At 35.6% G+C, this 26,909-nt stretch overlaps 1 protein-coding gene and 1 long non-coding RNA gene across 2 annotated transcripts in view; both read left to right on the forward strand.

Moving 5' to 3' along the window:
- Positions 1-26,909, forward strand: part of LRMDA (leucine rich melanocyte differentiation associated) — a 658,526-nt gene that overhangs the window by 10,396 nt on the left and 621,221 nt on the right. The window lies entirely within an intron of this gene.
- On the forward strand, positions 9,581-14,264 carry LOC113975716. The gene is made up of 2 exons (XR_003536899.1): positions 9,581-13,000; positions 14,136-14,264. It is a non-coding gene; the product is annotated as an uncharacterized LOC113975716 (long non-coding RNA).

Consider the following 26,909-nt stretch of genomic DNA (forward strand, 5'->3'; position numbering starts at 1 on the left):
GGCCTGAATTATCTAAGAAACATCTATCTACCTGTTTATTGACATTAGAGAGATCTGCAAAGCACTGGAGACCTAAAGGAAGAATTTGAATCGTTTGAGTAATCCAAGTGTGTTGAAACAATATGCCCTTGTTCAACCATCAGTTTCAATAACTTAAACTATTGGACCAGTAGAGACGCATAATATCATAACATTTGTGCACATTATAATTGCCTGTTTTGTTTCAAGATGATTTATGGTATCTTGTCTGAAATAAGTGTATTGGAGCTATGCTGTTAATGTTTTTCACTTTCCTTGTTTTTTTATTTTCTATCAGGCGTGACCACAGTTTTCTACGTGAAAAGAGAATGAATATGTTTAAGAATTGAAGATTTTGTATTGCCTTTTTAAAAGAAGATGTTTACTAGTAGCTGAGATTTCTTTCTTACTCTAAGAAAACAGTGGTTTACAAATGTTTGTAAATTTTATACTTGAAATAGTTCACTTTTTCAAGGTAAATGGAATTGTATATAGAGACTTCAACAAAGAGATAATGTTTTCCACAGCTAAGCTATCTGAAATGTATAAATTCTCGATAATTTTTCTTCTACTATTCCAGTAATGTATCAAGTTCAAATGAGTAGGATTGCATTTTGAGGTGGGTACTTAAAGTTTTCCCTTAAAGGGATGTCCTACATTAAGCACAAGATGCTGTTTTTAAAATAATGTTGAAATATTATAAATGTCTGAAAATACACGTACACTAACACTGCTAAGGGTGGTCATTCTTTAGAAGCAATTCAGTTCCTAGAATCACTTTGCTAAATGAAATATTTATACACAAGGATTCACTGAAATTATTTAAAATTTACAGATTATAATAATCTTTCAGTTGAAGTCTTACATGCTTATTAATCACTGTGGACTACCTGATGCATAATTATTTTTATATTAAAATAAATGTGAAATAGTCTACTAGATGGACTGAAGACAAGTGTGATAATAGATTCTCTTTCTACACACCTAGAAAGTTGTATAGAAAGGTAAAGTTCTATAGATGTATATCTGTTGGAAAAATGGGAGACTATTACCAGTAGCAAAAAGAATTATAAACTTCCAATATTATCTCTACTTTTGATAGTTGATAGACAAAACTAAATCTGCTCCTTGTTCTCTTCTTCCCCTCCTTTTTCCTCCCACCATGCCTCTCCCATTTTAAAAGTGGCATTTCAACAGGAACCGGATGTGATCTGGGTAATGTATAAGGAAAAATTTTTTTCACACTTTATAACTTTGAAAATACTAAAAAATACTACTAAGATATACCTTGTCTCACATACAATAGCCATGCCTGTGTTCTGTTATAGTGTCAGCTTTAAATGTGACTATAGAATATTTGCCATTACGAAGTATTATCTGTGTGTAATTCTGTGACATGTATTTTCCTGGTGTGTCTTATTTGGAGTCATTAGTTTATTGTTGATATGAAGGGGACCAGTCAATGACTGATATTAAAATTATCAAATTAATGGGTTATGGTATGTATTTAAATATCTCACCAATTTAGGCATACTGTGCCAAGGATAGAAGTTGCTTTTTTGATGGAAAAGTTATTTTTCCAAACTCAGTAATATGTCAGGGTGAACTTATATTCTAAGTTGTTGTATTTCAGTCTTCCACGGATGGCTGTTATCTTCTTTAGTCCCAGCAGCCTTTCCTTTTTTCCATTGATCCTTGACTTTTTATGGTCACATAGTCACTAACAGACTGTGAAAACACTGTAGTATATACACCTCTGACCCCCCATGCTGGCCATTGTGCCTTGATTTACTGTATCTGACAGATCAGAACCTAAGATTGTTTTCTGTTCTACTTTTCTCAAGAAGGCTTAACATTGTGGAAGGAGTTGTCTTGAGAGAGTGTCACATGGTAGAATTGGGCAGAAGATTGTCACCTGAACCTTTGACTGGGGGGTCAGTGTGGGTTCACATTGCGTAGTGGAGAATTTTTGTGAGAATTTTTAGAGCTTGAAGTCTGGTAAAAATGTTAAACAAACTGCACAATTTGACATGAAGTAAAATAAAGTTGTGAGCTTGAATTGTTACATCCTTGAATATAGCTGGTGACTATCACTGTGATGGATGATCAAAGTTGTTTTTTTGGTGATATCTGTCTGTAAGGGTCTGGTGCAATTATGAGTAAAGGTGAAATCTGTACTTCTGAACAAAGTTGAGTGACAAACTTGGACTTGGACAGAGATCAGATTTCTTATTAAGCATCCATTGACTCAAGGCTCTTGATAAGAGCTTTTGACTGAGGCAGAGCATTTCCCAGTGAACTGGTGTTTGCATCACATAATTTTGTGTTTTAATGTGCAGGGGGTGAACTGCTTTTTCTTGATGTGATTTCCTGTATGAGATGGATTGAAGGCTAAATCCACACAATCTACACTTGTTCTTTGGGTACCCAGAGGGCTTAATTCACTGGCACAGTCAAACCAGCTCCTCTTGTGAAAATTTTAATCAGTCTTAAACAAAAATTGGTTTTTGTGTTGAATTCTGTACTGAATAACAGGAATCAATGTTAGATAGAGAGAAAATCAGTTAACTATTAAAAGGAAGACTATCACAATCTATGGAAAGTATTGGCCTTTGGAAGAGAAATAGTTTGATGCACTTGTTTTAGCTTTGAAATAATGTCAATAGATTGCAAATAATATCTTAGTGACTGCTCCTGCATGATCTATGGTTATCTGGATTTTAAGACTGAGAAGTGTTTTTTTTCGAGAGTATTGGGGATTAAGGAAAAGGGCACGATAAAGAGCATGTGTTAAGTACAATAATCAGGTGGACCATGCTTACTTTCTGACTTCCTTAATCTCTTTCACTCTAAAACAGTATTTCCTCATCACTGCTGTTGTGAAGCAAGAGCGAAGGACTGCAGAAATAACTGTTGTCTGAGGATAAGGAGCTTGACTGAAGGGAAGAACCTGCATTAAACCTGGAGTTATTGTCTGTCTTTTCCTCTCTGTTTTGTTGAAAGGTATCTTCTTCTCTCCTTAATGCAATATAAAAAATTCTCAGCATCTAGTTGCAGATGTAAAGAACTTGACTAGTTTTGCTGATCCCAATCGCTAAGAAGAGTCTCTGGCCTTCAGTGTTGAAGAAACCTGCTGAGTGGTCATGGTACAAAGGGCTGCTTGGCATTTCGCAGGAAAATCCATCTGAAGCTTCTGTTTATGCATCGTTTGTTTGTTTTATGTGGTCTTGTGTGGTTTGTGCCATTTTTGAGATCTTGCATTTTACATAAATCATCTTTACATAAATTACCTCGGAGATGATTTTTCAACTTAAAAAGACAGTCCCCAGTTCGTGCAAGCATAAAGAATGAGTAGCACAGAAGTGCAAAAGGGCCCTGTATTTTACTCAGGCTCAGGAGCCAGCATGTCAAACCAGACATGCTATACAATAATTATACTGTCTTTAAGGTCATGGTTAATGCAGTGTTATAGCTCAGTTGCAGGCTTTACCCATGAACTAATGCTAGCAATCATCGAAGTTTCATGATTTTTATTTATAATTTTGTTGTGTTTCTCATGGTCTTTATTTTTGACCATGCTTGACTGAGTGAGTTGCTCACTGGTAGAGCTGGAAGATCATTTCCTTTCTTAATAATTTATTTTCCATTTTTATCTTAATTTGCCTGCTGAGTCCATAAGTGGTAGCAATGAATGTGTTTTGTAAAATACAGCCATCCTCATTGCTCATATTTGTAGGAAACCTTTCTATGGTGAGAGACTTTAGAAATCACTTTTAAAAGAACACGAATAAGAGGAGCAAAATGTCTAATGTTAGGGGATAGTTCGTAATCTGTCCAAAACTCAGGGAAGTTGATGGGCTCTTGCAAATTAGGCCAAGAGCTTTATTTCAGGTGTTTAAGTCTCTGCTGTTTTTCCTGTGCAGTTGGTATAGGAGCTGTATTGGTAGATGGTTGATATTGTCGCACTGAACACTAAAGTGAAAGTTTGGCTTATTACTTGTCAACTCCAAACTCAATATTTTATTTTTGTAAAACTAACAGAAGAGTTTAAAAAGTTGTGGAGTATTTTCTGTTTGTTATGGATTTTTTTTTAGTATGAAGCTCTTAGATGCTCAATTCTCTCCTCTGGTTCATGTATTGCACTGATGCAACCACTTTGAGTGCAATTGCTCAGTCCTTTATTTTTGAATTTGCATGAAGCACCATTTTTCAATGCTTGCTTTTCTGAGTGTTAAAAGATGTGGAATAGATATAGTTAAAATATACTTAATGATATTGAAAATATGGCTCCTATTTTATGAGTCAACTTTGCATTTCCCATTTGGTAGATGGGCTGACTGCTGCTGTTTTTGTCTTGTGAATATGCCCAATGGAAAGATATCACAGTGCTCAATGTTTTTACACTCAGAGATGTGAGCTGCCTTTTCTTTAAAATATTAGTCTGTGATCAGACCTGCTGATAGGGAACTCAGTTTATGGATTTAACAGAAAAAATACCTATTGCCAATATTTAGTCACCTTTTAAAATCATAATTTCCAACCATTAGTTTGAAGATCAAATTTAGTATATGTATTCTTTATAAGAGAGGTGTGTACTTGTGGCAACTTAAGTGGCTTATTTAGTTTTAGTTTAGATATTTATTCATAATGAGTTTTAAAATTTTCTTTTATTTTCATAATTTCAAGACCAGTATATTTTAATTTTAAGTCTTTGGGTATTTGGAAGCATGCAGTCACCTACCTAGAGCAAGAAAACAGCTTTTTATGACCAGGATATGGCTAGTAAAGTTTTATTTAGGTGACAGGGATTTGAGGTTTTTGTACATCTATTTTTGTCTCATTTCTTTTACCAAATGCTAAAAACTTATTTTGTATCCTGAGCGTAAAATCTCTTAAAGTGCAAGGAATTGTCCTTGAACCATTTGAGATGTGTAAGGTCCAAGACTCTGCAAGGCCACATGGCTGCAGAAACACTGGATGAGGATGCTGTGTATTAGACTCCCAGGACTTTCGAGACCTTTTAGCTGGGGAGAGAAGAGGAAAACTTACCTAATTACGTAAGTGATAAAGTGTACTGATTATTCTAAAGCCCTTAAAGGCTGAAGGAAAGATGTTCTAGACATGCCAAGGATTAACAGTATATTGAATATTCAGAAAACTCTGCTTCCAACTCAATTATGTTAAGATAATATGACAGTCCAGTATGTGAATGTTAAAATCACAGCTGCTCAAGGATTTGAGCACTTTGTATTTCTACCTATTATCTTGCATTTAATACACTCTCTGTCTTGGATAGTGAAGCACTTTGGAATAGCTCGGAAACAGTCATGTGTGAAGGTGATTATGGTGGAATGGCTTTGGGAAAAAAATTGTCAAGCACTATTTTTTCTGAGAAATGGAAACTAGCCAACTAAGTGAGAGGCTATGTCCAGTTTACCTTCTTCCCTTACTCTGTGCCTTCTTTTCCTCCCCACTGCCTCCAGCTCCTTAAATCAGTAGAAGGCTGCTGAAGGTGCTACTGAGAGATTTGGGTGCAGGTGCAACATAAGGTTCTTGCTTTCTTGCAAATGGTCTCTCTTTTTTTCACTGTGTTGCTTGTAGTAGCCCCCAGATTTAGCAAGCTCAGCTATTCATGGACAGTATTGGTTCTAGTTCTACCAGGTGCACAATTAGTAAATTGTCTTCCAACCTAAGTGGGGAATGTCAGAGGGCAGTTCAGTATCTTCCACTGTGAATTCTTTGGCTTCCTTTAAATAAGCCATATCAAATGATCTGTTACTACCACTAATAATAGGGCTCTTGAAATGTGGACATACCTCTAATGAGAATCTATCTCAACCCATTGAATGTGGGCCACTGCTTTGCCACTGAATTACAGGCTCTGGTCATTGCAACCACAGGTGGTTTGAAACAAGAGGCTTACCTGCATTTAAATGATGAAGCAACAGAAAAGAAGTTTCTAAAATTCAGGATATTAATGCCTTACTGTAGGTTTTGCCTCACTTCCTAGTAGTTGGTAAATGGAGGAAGAGAGGACAAATGGCTGTATTGAGCTAAAAGTGAATGGAAAACTGTTTCTTTGTGTATTTTAATATAGCATATGAAAATTTTGGTTACTGTAGCTCTAGTATTTTAAAACCTAAATGAGAGAGTGAAATCAGCTTTAAGGTAGTCTTGCACTTTTTTTTCCCCCATTTTCTTTCTCTGTGGGGACAGAAGTGCACTGGATGCAGATAAGACTAACATGAGTGGAAAAAGTAGCACTAGAAACCTGCCAAGATAGCTGTTAGTTATGAAGTTGATATTTGTATTTACAGCATAGCTTATTACTATCATATAACCTGGAATGAATAAATAATTCCTGTTTTGTAGCAGATACATCTTAGCAGTAGGCAGAGTTGTGTCAGAATTGGTCAGTAAGCTTCATTCTATACACAGAAGCATCAAATGTTTCGGGTTCTCTGCCTTTTGTTAATGCACTATGAGGTCATAAACTAAATCAGATTTTCTGAATGACTACCTGACTGCAAATTTCCATACAACTGTCATTCATAGGGGGAAAAAAAAAAGGGAAAAATGCTTCTGCACTCTAGTGAGGGTGAAACCCTATTCACCCCCTCTTTTTTCCATAGTAAAAAAGCACAAGAAAGTCTACAAAAAAGATACATAGGTACAAACTTATGATAAAGGTTCATCTCTAAGTACCTAAAATCAAATAAACTTGCCTCTGTGTCAAGAAAATTTACTCAAATTATACTGTTGCTTTTCAAACCACTTGCAGAAAAAAAATAGATATTTCTTTTCACTAGATTTTATATGCTGAACACAACTGAGATCCTTGATGTTTGAATCTATTCAGTTGAATAGAAATAACCTTATTCATATTATACAGTGCATTCACATCTCTGCATGTATGTAGAAAGCCAGGTGTTAGTTATTCCCATTCTGTGCAAGTCTATTTTTCCACAGTGTTTTTAAATCTATACTTGTCTTTTGCTATAGAAGACTTTATTTATTTTATTTATTTATTTGTTTATTTATTTATTTTAAGGCCTTCACGTCTCTTTAAATGATCATTGAAAGAGAAAATAAATTGCTGTTAAAATTCCCTCTGGTGATCCCAGCTAACAGAACCACAACTAGTATGTTAAAAACAGTCAAACAAACCTCCCCCTTCTTTTCCTCATTGGTATCTATGTAGGTGAAAGCTTTGACCCCAGAAAGCTTTACATGATAGACTCTATTCAGATTCTTCTGTGAATCGTACTAAGGTTCCATGTGTAGACTTGACTATATGTCTCTGTGCTTGACATGGTAACTTCAAGATTTCTTGTTATTTAAATATACTAAAATGTAGTCTGTGTCAAACTGCAGGTGCTGCTACGCTTCTATTACAGCATGGTAACATTTGCCTTAGAAAAACTCTGAAACTGGTGAAAGAGTTAAGCAAAGCAGGCAGAAACCATTTCAGCTTTTACTTTGCAGATACAACCTTTTAAGCGTACCTACATTTACCTGCAATGGCAATCGTTTTGCATTTTAATGACAAATCAAGTATGCTAACTTGCATTTGAAACGAAAGTGCCTTAAATGTCTCTGGCTGTCAGAATGAGATGTTAGGAGCTTGATGAAAAGAGAACAAAGAAGACAAAGTATGAAGCCTAGATACAGAGCAAAATGAAATAAAACCTTGTATGGCCTGTCAGGGGTGTCAGTTGATATTCCTATCTAAAGCACATTATAGTATTACTTTGCAGCTCATAGCTTACTCATCTGTCTTTTTTAATTCATCACATTCTAGCCCACATCTTTTAAGTCCCATGTGTCAACAATGGAAGAAATCTGTTAATTGACAAATGAGTGTCACAAATGTGAATTGGTGCCTTTACATCAGAGGCAGGTAGTCTCTGTTGTTTTTTGTCGGCTCTATTATTGGCATAAGCCAGTGTAAGACATCTGTCTTTGCCAGAATGAGAGATGACAGCCGAAGAAGAGCTGTCATTGTTTTAGTGCATGTTCATTCTGCTGAGATACTGTATAAAGATAAAATGTCAGTTAAAAGAATATGAAAAACTATCGGGAGGAAGTCCTTAAATTACTTGGGAAGGGGATCCGGGAATTGGTGCCAGAATTGAAATCCGAACGTTCCAGTTTGCATCTATCACATCAATTTAAAAATAATACTTTCTGAGTAACTGGGTCAGTTTATAAGGCATTTAGGAAAACGTTATGTTGTGTTGGCATAATTAGCTCATAAGATGGAAGGAAAAACATACCTTCATAGGATATGAGTTTATTACAAGTTCATTTTTCAAACATGTATAGAATTGTCTCAATAAAAATATGCTGTGTAGCATCTCTGGCGTTGATTTGCATCTGTTTTGAAATATTGAAATTGCTCCTTTCCAATTTCTTTTTCTGTTATAGTTCTATTTTAGATTGATGAATAACATAATGAAATAAAAAGCATAGCCAGCTGTGAGTTGATGAGACAATTAATAGGAAGAAAATTATTAACATAGTTCCAGGGTGTCTAGAGAGTGTACAGTGTACAAGAGTTACTCCCAAATCACTAAACCCCTTTATTGCAATAAATGACTTTTTAATATCAGATAGCAAAAAAAATAGGAGGAAAATGTTTTAATGGATGAGGTGGAAAGGGGGAATACAATTGAAATGTCATAAAAGGCTGCTGTTTTACTTTTTACTTTGTATAAAAAAATCATAAGAAAGATAGATTGGCACATTCATCTTCAGCAGTTCTCACAACCCTGTGCTGTAAGTGCTGCAGGACACTCCCTGTGTAACCCCATCCTTCCAAAATGACCAGTCACTTGGGTTCTAAATGACCTTGTCTGAACTCCAGGGGTTTTGAGGACTATGTTGACAAAATCTTGTGAAGGACTAACTCATGATCTGTAGTGAGTCTAGCTGACTTGAAGTTTCAAGATAGATGTTTCTGAACAACAATTCGTTAAAAGTGTTAATTTTAAAATTACTTGTTTTTTGCATTTGAAATAGAGCTGTTAATATGGTGAATCTTAGAAATTCTCAATTATGATACTACTTAATACAGGTAGAATGGTCATTGGTCCTCTTTTTTTATTTCTTTTATTTATTTTTTTTAAACTTGCTTCTAGTGACTACTTGAGCAGCAGAAAAAAAAATCAAACTAATGTTCTCCCTCCCCTCCCCACCACTGAATGTGGGGCTCTCAAATTTTGTTTGTCTTTGACAGCTCTGTTTATCTCCAAGGTACCTTCTGGCTCTTACTTCAATCCATAGTTAATGTTGATTGTTAATTTAGTTTTAACTATTGATACCAGTAACAAAGTTGGATACTTCAAATAGGTGCTTGCTTCTATGGGTCTTCTGTGTATTAGGGTCTAAAAAGCTAAGAATGGGTAGCATGCAGCTTCCTTTTATTTTAACTATTTGGATAGAGATAATACTGCTTTGTAAATAGATTTCCTATAAAATAGAATTAGAAAAGAAAGGAAGTTTGTCTCTGGAAGGCCTACTTTTTTTTTTTTTTAAAAGAAGAAAAGCTAGTCTTTTCAAATTTCTTTGGAATTCATTTTGCTAGACAATATTTTAAAATAACATCCATGAAAATTAAGAGGTATTTGCTGCTTGGTTTGTGAGCCTTGGATGACTAAGTTTTCAGTGAAAGTCTTGTTCTTCCATTCCCATCTTGTTCTTCCATTCCCAACCTTCACTAGTTCTAAGTAGATGTTTAAATATCCAGTCAAAGGCTATGCTGTGGGTGGTGTTACATCTTTTCAGGCAGTTTTTCATCATATGCTCTGAAGTTCAGTATCCTTTGAGAATTGGAAAGACAACACTGCCTCCATTTTACAGATGGCAAAACTGAGTTGTGAGGAAGCCTTTTTGATAAACTTTACAGGCCAGATGTAATTATCAGCTCTTCATACCAACTTGCATAAACCACTTCTGCATGTTTGGAGAAGTCATGGATGATACTTGCCAAATCCATAGTGATTCTAGAGACAGTTTATTCTCATGTCCTACTTGGCTGGACTTTGTATTATCTGATAGCAGGTGTATCAGCAAGGTGATGATACAGCAGAGACTAAAAAGAAAGGATGCATTATAGACACAGAAGAAATTTCTTTGCCTTCAGATAGATTGAGATTTTCTCATAATTGTTCCCTTGTGGTTCAACAGTATATAATTATAAAAATAACAATGGTAACAGCAAAAAAAATCTAGACTAAGACTGTATCTTCTATTGTTGCTGGACTTCCTTCCTTTTCTAACTAAAAATCAAGAGATAATCAATAAGTATGAATACCAAATCTGGTCTCCCTTAAAGAAGTGAATTAATTTCTTTGTGAAAATTCATATGCAGGAAATACGGTTGGAGCTGGTTAAGTTACTGTCCTGTTCCATGCCAGGAAGAGACTAGACAAAACATTCGGCTTGTAGAATTCAGCTATAGGAGCATGTGTCACTGTCACTGTATTGTCACTGTTAAATTAGCTCTAGAAAGGGAAGATACTGGAATTTAACTACAGAGACATGGTGTGTGTGTGTGCACATACCCTCTTGGTGATTCCCCTCCCAACTGCCAGCTGTCATACAGAGTCTGAAACAGACAAAAATTTATTGGGTAGTATTTAGAAACATGTCAGTGGTAACGACTGGATCTCTGATTTCAATTATCACCTACTAAATTTAGGCTAATGTAGTGCATTTGTAGACCTGTTGAATGCACTTGACATCATGTTTAAAATATTTGAAACTGCACTGGTTTTTAATATCATACATTGACCGCTTTCTTTTTCCTACTCACATCTGGTGCATGGCAGCAGGCATCCCATGTGACCTATAAAAACTTCAGTTGTGCTAGTTTGAGTTTCTTTTTCTTCTTCAGATAATATTTCAGCAGAGGAGAAGAAAGTAGTCTGAGACTACAATTGGTTTAATGAAACTGCTCTAAGATCTGTAATTCACCGTTTTTCCTCCTTTACAATCAGTGTGTAAACAGCATTTTAAGCTTTATTCCTATATTTACCTTTATTTTTTTCATTGAAAATTCTTGGGATTTAGGGTCCTTGGTCATTTGGGTGCTCTTAAAACTATTTTAATAATAAATTACCTATAGTCACTATTTTTTTGTAGAATGACAGGTGAGATTTCGGGTGGAATCTGTGATTATACACCATTTCTAGTGTTATATTAGAAGAGATTAAAGTTTAAATCCAAATTACTGCGTTCTGCTTTGCTTATTTTGCAAAGATTTTATGTGCTCTTATTTTAGGATTTTTTAGGGGGATTATTTTTAAAAGAATGTTTTCTAAGTACTGGAATACTTTATTGGAGTGCTGCTAAGTAATTTTGTCTTCAAATCTTGTACTCTTTCCATACCTATCATCCTCACATGTATTTATGAAATTTATATGCTGATGTTTGCAACTCTGAGCTTATCTTCTAACTATTGGAATAGTAGCTATTGAAGTAATTTGTTTGGTAGCACTCAAGAGTACTAATCAACACAATCTTTAGTTTGTGTTTCTGTGAAAATATTATGAGCTTTTAAAGTTACATCCAGGTCTGCACGCAACTAATGTAAGAAACACAACAGTCTCCAAATATGTGTAGATTACTTGAAGTAAGTTCATTGTCCACATCTTCATAGTTACGAAGACAAACTTGGGGAATTCCAGAAGTATAAATATCCTCCTCCTTTAAAGCAAAATCCCAGCATGCTTATACTAATTTGGCTTTGTTGTGGTTTCTCATGTCTAGGAGTACATTTTTCAATAGTATTCACCATGGTAGTTAGCAGGTTCTTTTCCTGCCTAATGCTTCCAGACATCCTTTACATGGCTTATTCGTAAGAATCTCAAAGTTTATTTTAAGCTGAAATCATTTTTAAAAAAACCTGAGCATTTTATCTCTGAAATACAAGACACAATAGGAGAAGATTTCAAAATGGGTATTTGAAACATGCCTTCTGGGAGAGGAAACAAATCTTGAAGATTAAATTTTAGTAAAGTTGGATGTAGGCCTTCTGGTGAAATGTGTAAGGATGTACAGTCTTACTGATGATTTCTCATTTTCAGAATTGCTACAAGTGTCTTGAATGGTAAGTTTCAGGAGTAATTTCCTCTGAGGCTTATTTTATGGGGATTTTGTTTTGGTTTTGTTGTGGAAATTGTTTATAATTCCTTAGAAATTCTCCAAGCCAAGCATGGATGCAGATGGCATCCAATAATTGCAAGGGATCTATCTACCTAGTGGCTTCATGGTATTATCAAAGTTACCATCAAAAAGGAGCAATGTTTACTACTCTGATTAAAGCTTGTCCAGTGCAATCCTAAAACTCATAATTGATCACAAGTCACAGAAAATGCCTATCTAACTTCATTACATCCAGCCTACATATAAGCTCTGTTTGTCTTCCTTTCACAGAGATAAGTTTTTCTCAATGGAGAATCCATTTAATGTGAGCCCTATGTTGTTTTTACTTTTCCTTAAATGTTTGAAAAATGAAAGGTAGGATCTGAGAAGTTGTCAACATATAAATTTCAATCATAAACTAAGAACAGTCTAAGTTCTGAATAGCTTGTGGAACTTGCTTTGCTCTGTTGTTTGTTTCTTTAGTAGTTTGAGACCTCCTGATGAGTAGATTCTGTTCTGTGCCATCACTTCTAACCTGTTTTGTTGTTCCTACCATAATGCTGAGATTTTGGAAGCATGCAGGGTGGGTATTTCACTTGTTTGTTTTGATATGTTCTAATGATAGTGTATTGGTTTGCAAATATAGGGAATTTCTCTGCTGCTCAACTTTGCTAACCTTTCTAATTGCTCTGTACTCAGTTCTTCTCAAATCATTCCTGTGCTGCCTGACTGCTACCTTGGATGACCCAGTGATGGACAGTTGTGCTGGCTTCCACTTTATTCCCACAAATTCTTCTATTCTGTGTGGCTGCAAAAGTGTTTCCTCTGCTTCCAGGTATCTTATCTCACATGATAGCATAGTGCCTGCCAAGTGTATGTTTCTACAGCACCTAACTGTACTTTTGCCTTCTCCTTAAGTCAATAGGACAGTTATTGACTTCAGCACATCAAAGTGGAACTTCACTAACCTGTTACTCTTTGTTACAAGTCTGTTGTAGATGGTGCATCTGTTCTCGGCTTGCTATGTCAGAAGCGTGTGTACATACTCGAAGACTAGAGAGGGAAAAAAATTTATCATGTTGCTTTTCTCTCCTTGTTAAAGCTGATAGGTCTAATGTAGTAAAAATGCCTGTTACGGTCATGAACTTTAAACTAGGAGGCTCAGGACTTATATTGCATAAGCAGACAAATAAAGTATGTTTTATGTATCTGTAGAGGAGGAAGGTAAATACGATGGTATTTCTTATAATTTATAAGCTCCATCAGTAATAAGTGTTGAAGTGTATTAAACTTAATCCTTATGTTAAGGGCTTTGTCCTATTTTCTTATTATTTTTCACAAATGCTTCATCAACCATCATAGTCCTGTACAGTGATTTCTGTGTAGTAATCAGAGGTCATAGTGGAGAACTGTAATCAGAATAAACCTAAGTTTATACTTTGTGGACAAATAATAATTACTTGATTAAGAAGAAGCAAAAAGCATTACACAATCTCATAAAAGCCAAAAAGAAGGGACAAAAGTAGAGAAGGGTGAATGCTTACCTTTATTATTAATATGTGATTTACTTTTATTTCATGACTTCTGTCACACAGAGCTGTCCTTCTCTTGAATGGTCTGAATGTCCTTCAGGCATAGATCACATTTATTCTTGTTTTAAATGTGAACAAGTATTAATTTACTCCACTGGAAAGGAAATAAGATTACAACAAAGGAAGTTCATGTTGGAAAGAGTAGAAAGGAGTTTTATATTGATACTGGCTTTGCATTTTGATAACTCTTTGTGATGCTTTCTTATTGCATGACTCCTACTGGAGGGTGGTGGTGCATTATGTGAAAACAAATGTCTTGGGAACAAAAATGTCCTTTTCTGCCAAAGCTGGAGGATGGTTCTGACTCTTTTTTTTTTTGTTGTTGTGGTTTTTTTTAATTAATTATTTTAAAATTTTTTTCTCCTCCCTCTCCTTCAGAGAAGTCAAAGAAAACTGACACTGACAGAAGACAAAAATGTTATTTTTGATGACATCATGTATTACCCAAGCAAATATGCTTTGTGAAAGATTTTTTTTATGGTGTTGAAATAAAGAATCAGTGAATCATTCTTGAAGGAATATTGGTTCAGATTATTCTTCCTTCTATCCCCACTGCCCCACCCCTGCTTTTCCTTTTCTACTTTGTCTGTTTCTGGGGTTCTTAATACTGATGCTAGCTATGAATGATTGTTAAAGAAATTACCTTCAGTCCTTAAACATAGCTGCTTCATATGGATGGATGTTATGCAAGAATAATCTCTGCCATGAGACTGGAGGCCATACCCAGCTATAGCAGTATTGGTGCTGATTTACTGGCTCCCACAACATTTCATTGCAAATTAATTTGGAGCTGTAGTAAGTTTCCTTTGCTGAAAACCAGTAGCAGCAGCATCTATTAATGGAAGCTGAGTTGTTTTCAAACAGGTATCCATTTATAGATATCTGATTTAGTTAAACTGAACTTTGGCTATCAAATGCTGTGGATAAAACCAGTGACAGTATTTGTTGAGATGATTTTGTCATGAGCAGCAGAGAAAAAAGCAGATGAATAAAATACAGACCATATTGCAACACTGAATCAGTTAAAAAGAAAGCAAACTGGTAAAGTTATGTAGATTGCACTAGTTTTACAGACAATGCTAGACAATAAGGCTAAAAAGGAGTTGAGGTTAGTTACGTGAGTGGCTGAAAAGAGGTGATGACTCGGTGTAAGTCTCAGACTGTGACTTGAACAAAATTCTCAGACCAAATACCAATATCTTGGCTGAGATGCTGGGGGAGCATCTGTTGGCTGCTGGGGGTACAAATGATTCCAGAGACAGGGATGTCACACAAACCTTGTAAAAGCCTTTTCCTTTGCTGTTAGGTAAAACATGGAAATTTATGACTGTTTCATTAAATTCTTTCAATTTGCTGTAGTTCTTAACTCCAAGGAAATACAAAATATACAGAAACAATTGTGGAGATGTCTAAATTGGCACTTAATAAGCATTGCTTGATCCTTCCGTAGTCAATAATAGTTAGCCAACTGCACTCTGCCTAGTGTCTGAGGACCCAATGTAACCTTTTCACTAAAAGAAAAACAGCATAGATTTAAATAGCTGTTTATGCAACACATCTGTGCTAAAAGGAACCCAAACCAATGGTACAACCAAATTCAAGCTTGATTGTGATGACTGTGTTCATAATAAGCAACTCCTCGTTTTTTTAATTTTTTTTCCTGTTGTATAGATTGGACCTTTGATATAAAGTAAGTATTTAAACATTTTTTGCTATTATGTACCCTTCTGAATATACCATACATGCAATTGCCTTTTCAGCTAATGCTGTTCTGTGGAGGAGGGGCAGGGTTTGCAGTGGCACACAGCCTTTTCAGAAAGTTTGAAACTTGGGATTTCTGTGTTGTGTCAGGCAAGATGCTTCCTATCAATTTGTCTGAAGTGTTTTGTCACTGCAGAAACATAAGAAGAGGAAGGTGCAGCTGTTTCCACAAAAGCAAAATCTGGAGCCTCACGAGGATGTGGAAGTGTTGCCCATGGGCAAGACAGGGGCTTCATGCTCATGGTGAATTCCTGGCTTGTTCAGTGCAAAGCATCGAATCTCTTGCCTTACCTTTGCCAGGAGTCAGTGCTTTGCAGGGAGCTAAGAGTTAATGTACCTTTTTTCTGTACAAAGCAAGTGCTGCCATGTGATTTGGAGTCCTATCCCTCATTTCCCCTCAGTTTGAGCAGTTGTATGCTGTATCTTACTTTGTAATTCTTGAAGAGTCAGGTTGATTGATTTTTATTTAATATGTGTTAGGCCTCAACCTTTCCCCAGTCTCCTTTTAACCTTGTCAGATTTCTCTCTGGTATTCCTCCTTCTCCTATTTTGAAACCATTACATTGTTGTAATATAAATTGATTTACACCTCAGTTTTGGTAAGTATTTTTGAGAAACATGGAGAAACTGATGCATGCAGAAAAAATAGTTTTCTCTTGGGGAGACCCTGAATGTTCTGGGCATAGCTGTGAAGACTGAGTCCTTGCAAACTTTCAGTTTTCTTGTGACTTATTCAGCATAATCTATATAAAGACTACAGCAAAGTTGGTAAGAATTCTTTCATCATCTATAGTAAACATATACTAGCATAGCAGTACTATCTATCTACCTACATATCTATATAGCATATATCTGTCTATACTGTGATGTAGACTGTCGGGACACCTGAAAAGATGCCTGTTTTTTTTCCAGTTAAGTGACAGTCGTATAGCATGCACTTAACCATGTTCTTAATTGTTTTGTAATACAGGAGTGGAATTAATGTCCTCATGTGCTTTGCTGAGTCAAGATTTGGTGGATTCCTCTACTCATGTTTCATGCTGTTAACTCTCTACCGATGTTCTTTCTGCTAATAATGATAAAGTCACAAAGCAATTATACTCCCACAAGCTGTCCTTTAATAACCTTTGTCATTTGTCAGAATGCATTAGGCCCTTGCAAATTTTTACAGAGAGGCTGTTGGTCTTCATGAACTAATAGAGCGCTCTGATGTGCCAGCTCATCCTCCTTGCCAAATTGCTGTTGGTTCAGAGGGGAGCTCACTTCAGTTTAAAGAAAATATCTTACACCTCTTTCTATTAGACCAAAGGATTTTCAAACAAAATCAAAATCTAGGTTTTAAGCTTTTCAGTTGTCTTTGGATGTGAATGTAATGTATGTTAAACTAGAAAATGCATAATGATCTTCATATTCTAAATGATGATGGTCTTCTCATAACCACATATTTATGATGCTACATGTCTGTGAGCACTGGGGACTTAAAATACTGCTGTTTATACTACAAAGGTAAATGTAGTATACACAGTGTGATTCTGTCTTCTCCAATTATTTTTTTCTTAAATTAGTGTTACAATTGCAAGAAGTCAAGGTGTATTCCTCCTTGTAATTTACCAGCATGCAGTGGATAATTGGGGTTGGCATGTTCTTGGGTTACCTGCTGTAAAGGAAAGTACGTGGGAGGGAAAGAGACCGTTTAATATTTTGGTAACTGTCTAGAGTTAAGGATTAAAAGAAGTGATAATTCTATTGCAGTTGAGGTAATTTAAGTGTCTAAATTTTCCTTCAACAGATAGAGAGCTCTGATGCTTAGAGTACCTGTTGCGTCTGTACTGCAGGGATTGCTTTCTCCTTGGTAAAATCGTGTTGAAGCCTGATGGATCACTGTTACTTTGTAGATGTGTAAACTCCGGTATTCAGTTCTTGGGTACCCAAGGAAACAGATAAAATATATAGAAGCCAGTCAAATAAACATGCTTTGCTGACCTCTGACTGGAACTGGGATATATCAATAAACTGTATTACAGTTTTTAGTAGTCTGTGACCTTTTGAAATATTGAAATGTATTTTAGCATTGTTTCTATTTGGAAAATAAAGCTTTAACATGCTCTGTGTTCCACCCTTCTACCTGTTCTGACAGGGTTAGACTAGAGACTATGCATGTCATTAATGAACAGTGTAATTCACAAGAAATACGTCTAAATTAGCAGGTAAGCAACCATTACAAAAAGTTATTGACTTTGACAGAAGTCTTTTGTATCTGGTATCTTCTTTGGAGCAACCATTTTTTCTTTTTTCTTTTAAATATGTTTTAATTTTTTTTAAATTGCTTATCCCACCTGTGCTACTTCGTTATTGTAACAAGTGGGGTAAACTATGCATCAGAGAGATTTCGTTGTTGCGCTGCTGGTGTTTCTGTTACATCTTTTCTCTCTCTGTTGCTTGCACGAATATGCACATATATGTATTCTGTCACACTGTTGAGCTGTTAGTCTCAATATTGTGTGTGTGGCTTTTATTTTTATTTTACAAATACCCATCTGGCAACTGAAGACAAGTATTTTGTTGACAGATTAGAAAGGTTTAAGGTTTTTGAAGTTTGCACGTCCTGTGAAAAAGACAGGTCAATTTTTTCTCTCTGGGCATCTGTCTCTCATAAGCTCATAAATTGCTCTTGAAGCTAGATAGAAAAAATACTGAAGGCAACATCATATTTAAGAGTTTAAATGTGCTGATTGGAGTGTCTGAGAGCCTAACCTCAGGCAAAAGGTCTCCTGTTCAGTCTTTTTGACTGATGTAGAGTGGTCCACTGTTAATAATTTAGTTTTGAGACCTACTAAATGAAAAATAGGAGGCTCATAGCATCAGTATCACTGTTGATCTTCCCTAGAAAATATGAACTCGTTGTATTTTGATGTATGTTTCCATTCTTTACACACTTGACTATTCTCTAATGTAGCCACTGCATCTGAATTTTTTCCTTAATGAGCAATGTTTTTATATCTACAGAACACATAGCTTGCCCTGCAGGACCTTATGTTCACTTTTAGTCTGCTCTATTTGTGTAGTAAATAAAAAATGAGTAACACTGCCATTAGCCATTTTATATGCATTGCTCCTGACCATGCTGGTGAGTAATCTGCTGAAGAGTGTGCACGTCTTCAGTTTGTAGCAAAATGGGGCCTGTAATAATTTCATCTTTTAAATTAACATAAAATGCATGGCAACAGATGGAACCTTTGTTTAAACAAGGATTTTGATGGCTGTGTAAAAGCAATGTGCTATAGGTTTAGGTCCAGTCCTTGCCAGATGCAAGTGTGTTGTACTTCAGTCTCCCATTTTAGTAGGTATAAAAGAGATAGAATGCAAGTTGGATTATCTCTAGATTGTCTCCTGGAGTTCTAAAGCTTATTTGCTTTAATAAAGGCTCAGTATTTTGCATTGGAGAATGTCTGAGGCAACTTTGGCAAAGATGTGTGAGGCAAATATTTCTTGTGTTGTTTGAATCATTGTTCAGCGAGGGTTGTTTTCTTAGCAAAATGTGACATCAGATTACACAAAAAAGTTTTGAAAAGTTATTTTTATTCTCTGAAAATAGGTGTATTTTCTGAAATAGTGTGTGGTTTTTATAGATTTTACAAGTGAACACTAATTCTTCTGAAGTTAAATAATTATGTATGTAGTCAGTAGCTTGCTGAAGAGCTTTTTTGTTTTTTTTAAGAGAGTGTGAATATGAGAGAGTTGAACAGATGCTGTAAGATGTATAGCTCATTCAAAACTCTGAGAGCGCAGAAGCAGTAGTGAGGAAACAACCTGTCCTTTTATTGATTATGTTATTGCTTTTTAAAACTTGTCTGGGTTGACTTTATTGTCTTTCTTCCTGATATTTCCCAGTAAGGATGAAGATACACCCTCAGTAGAACCTTGATATTTTATAAAGTAAGACAGACTCTTTAGAAATCAATATAATTATTCAACTGCACCTCTTAATACTCAGTCTAGATATGGGATATGTATTTAGAATAACCGTGAATGTCAGATTTTAGGTGCCTGTGTTCTAGATCCATGTTGAAAAAATATAAAACTGCTAGTGTGGATCAAGTGGGTTTTAAGCTCTTTAAGCATTTACTGTATCTTTGGAAACAGAATGAACCTTGCTAGCAACTATTATCTTGCTTACAATTAATGTTCACTAAAGTAAAGATTTATAAAAATGAGCATTTAAAAACTTCTCAAACTTCCTCAGATCTTGTTAACCTGGTTTACCTGGACTAGTCTGAAATTGGTGCTGAAACAGAGGAGAAGAGAGAGATAAATGGCTAATTACTGTGGCTCCAGAAAGCTCTGGTTTTGTCTCTGTTGAAGGGGGTTGTTTTCCCTTCTAATTGCCTCAGAAGTGTTACTGCCTGTCCCTCTTTTTTTAGTCTGATTATCAGAGCTCTGTTTAGATTTTTGTTGCTGTCCACTCCTGTTGATTTTTTTCCATCTACAGCTTATATGCTTTCTACCTCTCATTAAAATATTCTTAAAAAATTGAATAATTCTAAATGAGGTACCTGTAAATCAATAGGCAACATTTCCATGTCATTGCACCAGGCTTTCTCTTTAAACAAAAAGATAATGTTTGTGGGTTGGGGAAATAGAGGAAAAGAGATCATATATTTCTTCACAGTAAAAGATAGTTAGGTTGTCTTATTTAAGTTAGGTCATCTCATTAGCTGTGTAAAAGCGCATCAGAAAGGTACACATTGCACTTTCCTGTCTCTTGATTTCCTTAGATGCTAACAGGAAAAAGAATGTGTGGAACAGGACTCTTGTCCTATTTGGTACTTAATAATCTGAAATTGAGCATGTTTACCAGGAGTTCCAGTATGGGAGGTGAGGAGGTAATGAGGCAAATTTCTTGTCCTGAATTTGGAGATTGTTATTTTATGTGTGTGAATTTCCTTAAGGTATTTGAGCATGGTCCAGTTTTGCTATTGTGAAATTGGAGAAATTGACCCTACTACTTCATTAATTTTTGGCAAACTGAGATGCCTTGGGGACGTTTGTGCTGCTTCTGTGACATGTGAAGCAGTCTGAGGTAGCTTCTTTAACATCTTGGCTGAAGAGGGCAAAGAGAACATCAGGCTCCTTCAATCTCGGCTTTCTATGCAGTCTTCTGGGGGAAATATTCACAATGTCTGCATGAGGAACTCATTGTAAATGGCTTGAATACTTCCTATTGATTAAAATTACTGGTGTCACATATCTGTTGAAATGAAGAAGTTAAGGAACCACGGAGTATCAAGATACTGATTTTTATCCCAGTGATGTTTTTGACTGTTACTTCCATGTGGTGTTGTTTGTACTGTGCTTACAGTCTGAAAAGAAAACTTTCTCTATAATGTACAAAATCTGTAATCAAGGTAGGACTTGCAAGTCCCATTCTCTCAAACTAAAGCATAGAACTTAATTTCTGCTCAGGGATACAACAAACTCTGCTTCTCTGTTCCCATTTTTAACTTTTTTTTTTTATTCCACTCAGTGAAAGAGAAAAAAATATTTAAGGCTGGAAAGGGCCTCATCTGACTATACCTTAAAGATAAATTCTAAAATCTGGTTGCAAAATCTGGTCATTATTTCAGCTGCTGCATTTCTCTCTTTCTTTTTGTCTCCCTGTTCCCCTAAAAGATTGGTTTGAGTATAATAATTCTGAAAGTTATGGGAGGTGGCTCTCTATCCTTTTCAAAGCAAGGCCTTTCGAAAAGCAGTGATATAACTATTCCTTGACATTCAGGCTGAGCATGTACCTCCTTGTAAGTGTTTTCTTTTTTTTCATAGAGCCTAAAAGGATCTTCCTGAAGACTAATTGTACTTAATTGAAAGAACCTTTATTTTGCTACCATACTTATTACCATACTCCCTAATTTTTTATTTTATTATTTTTTGCTATTTGACTCTCTCAAAAAAAGAAATAATCTGATGGTTGAGTGAGCACAGCCAAAGTGGTGAAACCTTCTCATCCCCACCCCATCCCATGCAAGGTTTACTAGCCAAAGGGATGAATAAGAAAATGTGAATGTTGAATACATTACTTAACCCCTCTTTGCCCTATACTTGCATTTATAAAATAGAGATTAAAATAGAGACTGAAACCACACCAAATGCTGAAGCTTAATGCATGTTGGTAAATCTTTTACTACTGCCAAATATACTACAGAAATACCGTTAATGTTATCTGAATTATGTCATTCTTTGGTCAAAAATAGAATCAAATATGTTCTTGCTTGTGCTGCAGAATTTATGATTCAGCATATTGATTTCCATCTGTGATGATCTTACAACATACTAAAGTTGGTAGGAATCTGTCAGAGCATTGGTGCAATATTTTATTACTAATCAAAGACAAAAACATTTCTGGTCCAAGAATTACAAAGCATGTTATGTACTTGATATATAGAGTTAAATTTCTTTTCCCATGCCCCAAGTAAATTGCAAATTAACACTAATAAATCACATTGCAGCAGTTGGTAAGAACTGAAAGTATATTAATAATTAAATAGTCCTTTTCAGCCGCCTCTCCCACCTTCCTTTTTTATGTGATGATTTTCTAGGCTCAAAATCAGCGTGTCTCATGCAGGCTACCTATAATATATAGTTGTTTCAAATCAGCTTTACTTACTGAGCTTTTTCTAGTAATGGAGCTCTGTCAGCAAAAAGCATATGCACCAGCAAATGATGAACGATGGACTTGTGTCAAATGGAAGCTTGAAAGGTGCTTCTGTCGTTAGATGGATTAGTCTGAACCAGGAGTTCAAAACTCCTCAAGTGTAATTGTTTCAGAGAAAAGGTATCCCTGGATTGATAGGGGATGCTAAGCATTGAGAGTTGGAGGAAGAACTACTTCATCAGATGCAAGTGAAGGTTTACTAATGCACAGGAAGGATAGGCTTTGCTGTTACAATATTGCTGGCTTGATATTTCTGTGAGTTTTCTTCTTTTTCTTTAATGTGAAATATTTTTTGGATTTTTTTTCTTACAAAATTAGCAAGCTTTATTCCATTGTGTGGCTATTTGTAACAGTAATTTCAAAATAATATTTTATATTTTTCATACACTTTCTAAAAATGTTGGTTGTTGTTTCAGTAGTGATTTTGTTAGCTATGAAACCACTTTAATCTGCTATAGTTATTCTATAGCTACAACTGATTATTAGGGATTACTATTTAAATGCAAAAAATTCTTATGTGAACTGGCTGCAAAGTGTAATTTTATATATATAGTGTTCTAATACTGTAGTTCATTAAATATATCGTGCTCTTGTGTTAATATGTAAATGTCACTGGGAAGAAAAATTTGCAGGGAAAGAAATTTACATTAGGAGTTAAGCTTCTGAAATATTTTTTGGGTTTTTTTGGTACGTATATCGTTTTGGCTGTGCTTTAAATGGGTCTGCCATAAGAGTGTTCAACAAAAGAATAACTATAAGCAGTGAGGCTTTCACTGCTCCTCAGTCTTTCCGTTGTGCCAGTTTTTCCTTCTCTTCTGTTTCTTTGCAATTGTTAGCCTTCATGTGAACTGAAAGGTACTTCAAAACACTGGAAGAAAATAGTCTGAAAGCTTCATGCGCATTTGCTTCATAGTAAAAAGAAGTGAAGAAGTTGAAGACTTTTTCCACTGACAGGTGTTTGTGTGTCAGAGCAATGAATGCTTTTGATGGCAAACCCACTTGCTTTTCTTCATTGTACTCTTCTTTCTAAATATTAAAAAAAAAGACAAATTCTGACAACAAAAAACAAAAATTATCCAAACTGTATAATAGAAAGCTTGCTTTATTTATTTATATTTTATAAAAGAAGATATTTAAATTATTTCAATGGCTATTCACTTTCTTTCTGTGTGGGTAAAAAAGACAGCAGTTGAGGAGTGCCTGACAAAGGTAGAGGTACTTGTGAGTTGTATTCTTCATTATGGTACAAAAATATTGTTATCTGGTGATTAGGTGCAAAACTGCATTGTATTAGAGATTGCAGACCCTCCTTTAAAATAATATAAATAGAGTCTCATCTTATAGAGCATAAGACTATTCTAAATCACCTCTTTTTTTTTAAAACGTTGTTTTCACATTTTTAAATCCCATTGTGTTAGTTTAATAGGATGGCACATGTCTGTCTTATTTACTTAGTTTATAATCTGACTAAAGACAATAATTGAAGATTATTCTGCAGGTGCTGTATGTTTTGATCTTTGGTTGTTTTCATATGTTAAGCCGTGCAATGCAATTGGATCATATGGAATTGTATATGCATCAATAACACAGTCAAATCGACCATGTGGAAGAGATTAAAAACAAGAGTTGAGAAAAATATGACTTAGTAAGCCTGTTATTTCAAACATAAGAAACCCCTCTCCTGTTTAATATGAAAAAAAGTTAACTAAATAAATAAATACCCAATTTGGTTGTGATTAAGTTAATTCTTTCTTTCCATTAACAGTGAAAGCAATCAGAATGATGGTTAAAAATGGTACTAAAGTGAAGTCTAAACTTATGTAGACAAATATTTGGCAGAAGTACTGGGCTATTCATTCTTACAGGAAATAGAAATAGTTACCATGTAAATTGTGCTGCAGATTGGAACTGACCCAGTAGCATAAACCAGCCTTTTTCAGGAATACTCCTGATCAAACCACAATGGGCAGAAAAAACAAATGTGGAGTGTGAAGTAAGCAGAAAGCAGGTTTAATCCAAACTAGTTCTCCTCTCTTACCTCAAAGCATTTTCAATATATATGATCCAGTTTTCACTATCTAGCTTTTGTGGATGACTTTGAAAAATACTGTCACATTATCTTTGATGGGAAAATGATTATTTCAGAATTTCTGGAAATCTTCACTTTTCTGTACAATATATCTAGAGGTTTATTTAATAATACCTTTCCTTCCAAAACCTGGTAAAAGTTTTCTGAGGTCAGGCTTTTGTTATATTTATGTTTTCATTTGTGTCACTTTAATGTGCAAGAATTCACTAATAGCACATTCGAAAGGGATTGCAAAGTAATGTGTCTGCCTTATTACCATTGACTCCTAGAATAACTAGACTTCTGAAAGTCTCAGCATAAAATACTCAGGCAAGTGAGGAGTGAGCTCCAATGTGGAGTCCCCCAAGGAGAACGGGAGCAGGTGTTTCCCAACATGGTCCTGTTGAGCACAGAGCTGCACTAGCAGGCATATCCCTCCCTGTAGTGCAGGATGCTTATGTGTCAGGCTCAGCTACCCTGCAGACCTGTCACAGGGACCCTGGAAGAGCTTAGAGGCCAAGGTGCGTGCTACAAATACTGTGTGTGAGAGCTGCAGCTGGGGAGTAATAGGGAAAGGTCAGAGTCATTTGACTCTTCAGGGAATGCTCAATCCCCAACAGTTTTGAAGAATCTGAGAAGACAAGTTGGGTATCAGGGCACCTGAACAGTGGATGCGTTGACTGGTGAGAATGTGCAGACTGGCTCCACAGAACCTCTTGTCATAAGGAAGGTGAATTTTGCATCTTGGCTGAAGCTGCTGTATTATTGCTGGCCCTTGTGCTTTTCCTTTTTCTTCACCCCAAAAACTTGAACCAAATCTCTTCTAGAAATAACACAACCATAGGAAGGTGCAAACAGGATTGTCCTCTGTGTTACATTGCATAATTATATAAAAGTGTAAATTTTAAAAAGAAAGTGTGAGATACTGAGATGATGTGTAAATGTAAATTTTGACCAGCATTCAGCATCGGCACACTTTCTGTATGTTTTTAATTGCCACCTATATAGCAGTGATATACATGTAGGACCATGAGCTCTGCTTGGAAGCTAAAGTAGCCCAACAACAGGAGTTCTTGGGAGGGGGGAGGAAGAGGAAGAGCTGAGTGGCCAAAGTGCTACAGAACCTTAAGGGATTAGTCAAAACCTTTGTCAGTGAGATGAGAGATTTTAGCCTGGACTGTCCTCCTTAGTGCTCCCTTAAAAAAAAAAAAAAAAAAAAAAAAGAAGTAAAAAAGTGTGACCTGTAGTTATGAAGTCACACTGCCTTTGTCTCATGTGAAATTGTACTTTGCACTATTTCAAATCTTTTCACAAGTAGACTGTTTTCCACCCTCCCCCACAGCTTCCTCTTGATGTTAAAGCTATAAACCAGTGATATGCCTGAGTAGAGCTAGTCACAGATGCTCTGCCAGCATGTGACTGGTGTGCCTAAGCTTTATCATTCCTGCTAACTGACCCTTTCACTAAAAGTTTAATAGGGGATAAATTCACATGTGAATTCATAATCCCCTCAGTTGTGCCAGAAGGATTCCTTAACAAGCAGGCAACAAAGAGAATCTTATACAGCTAGATTTTTTATTCCTCCTCCTCTTTCTCTTTCCAAATTTATTGGGTAGACTACTTCAAGGATGTGTCTTTAACTGTCATCCCAATATTTGTTTGTGCATAACCTAAACAAAGGCAATATATTCAATGTGGCTTTCTGAGAAGCTTTATGCATGGAATTGAAAACATTTTCGAGCTTTTAAGTACAATAGGTGGAAATACTATATCCTTCCAAATATTTATTATTTAGTATTTCTTATTCGCTATAACATCAGAATTATACTTTCCTAGCTTGTATCTCTTGAAATTTAAATGAAATATTTATTGTGCCATATTAGTTCATGGAGGCTCTTTTGTTATTTCAGAATTCTGTATATCATTTGCTACTCTTACCTAGAGAAGCCTGTAAATGCAGATATTGCAAATATTTTTAGTATAAAACACTTCTAATCAACTTGGTTACTGTTATTTTGATTTTGAAAAAAGAAATTGTTTCTCATAATGTGCTGTTGAAGTGCCTTTAAAGTGATGATATCATCACTTTAATACATTTAAAAGCTTCAGGGTTGCAACATTTATTGAGCAATGCTCATGGAAAAAATATAATGGATGTCTGGAGACTTTCTGCTTTTATAAAAAGGACACTACTTTTTGTGGCCTCTGTGAAATAATGTGTAATTTTGTAGCACTTGATATTATATTTTTGGCACGGAAAACAAGGAAATATGCACGATCTCTTTACTGTACTTGGTTTTCTGAACCAAAACCTGCTGGTGTGTGCTAGCCTGATTGAAATGTCTTCCAAAGCCCTTATTCAAGAGCCCCAACTTTTCATAATTTCATTGTGGATGCAATCAAGGTTGCGTAGATATTTTTCTTCTGGTTAAACCCTGCCTCGCCTATCAGTAGGCAAGTACTTTTAAGGAATATTTTTGCTGTGAGACCTGTCACATTCTAGAGGTCTCTGTAACTTTAGAACTTGGCATTTCCTCAGTGGAACCAGTAAAATATGGATTTGTTTTGTTAAATTTTAACAGAAGAAGGATGCAGATGTCTTTGGCAGGAAGAA

Source organism: Neopelma chrysocephalum, unplaced genomic scaffold, assembly GCF_003984885.1.
Source record: "Neopelma chrysocephalum unplaced genomic scaffold, ASM398488v2 Primary Assembly neopelma1_143, whole genome shotgun sequence".
Lineage (NCBI taxonomy): Eukaryota > Metazoa > Chordata > Aves > Passeriformes > Pipridae > Neopelma > Neopelma chrysocephalum.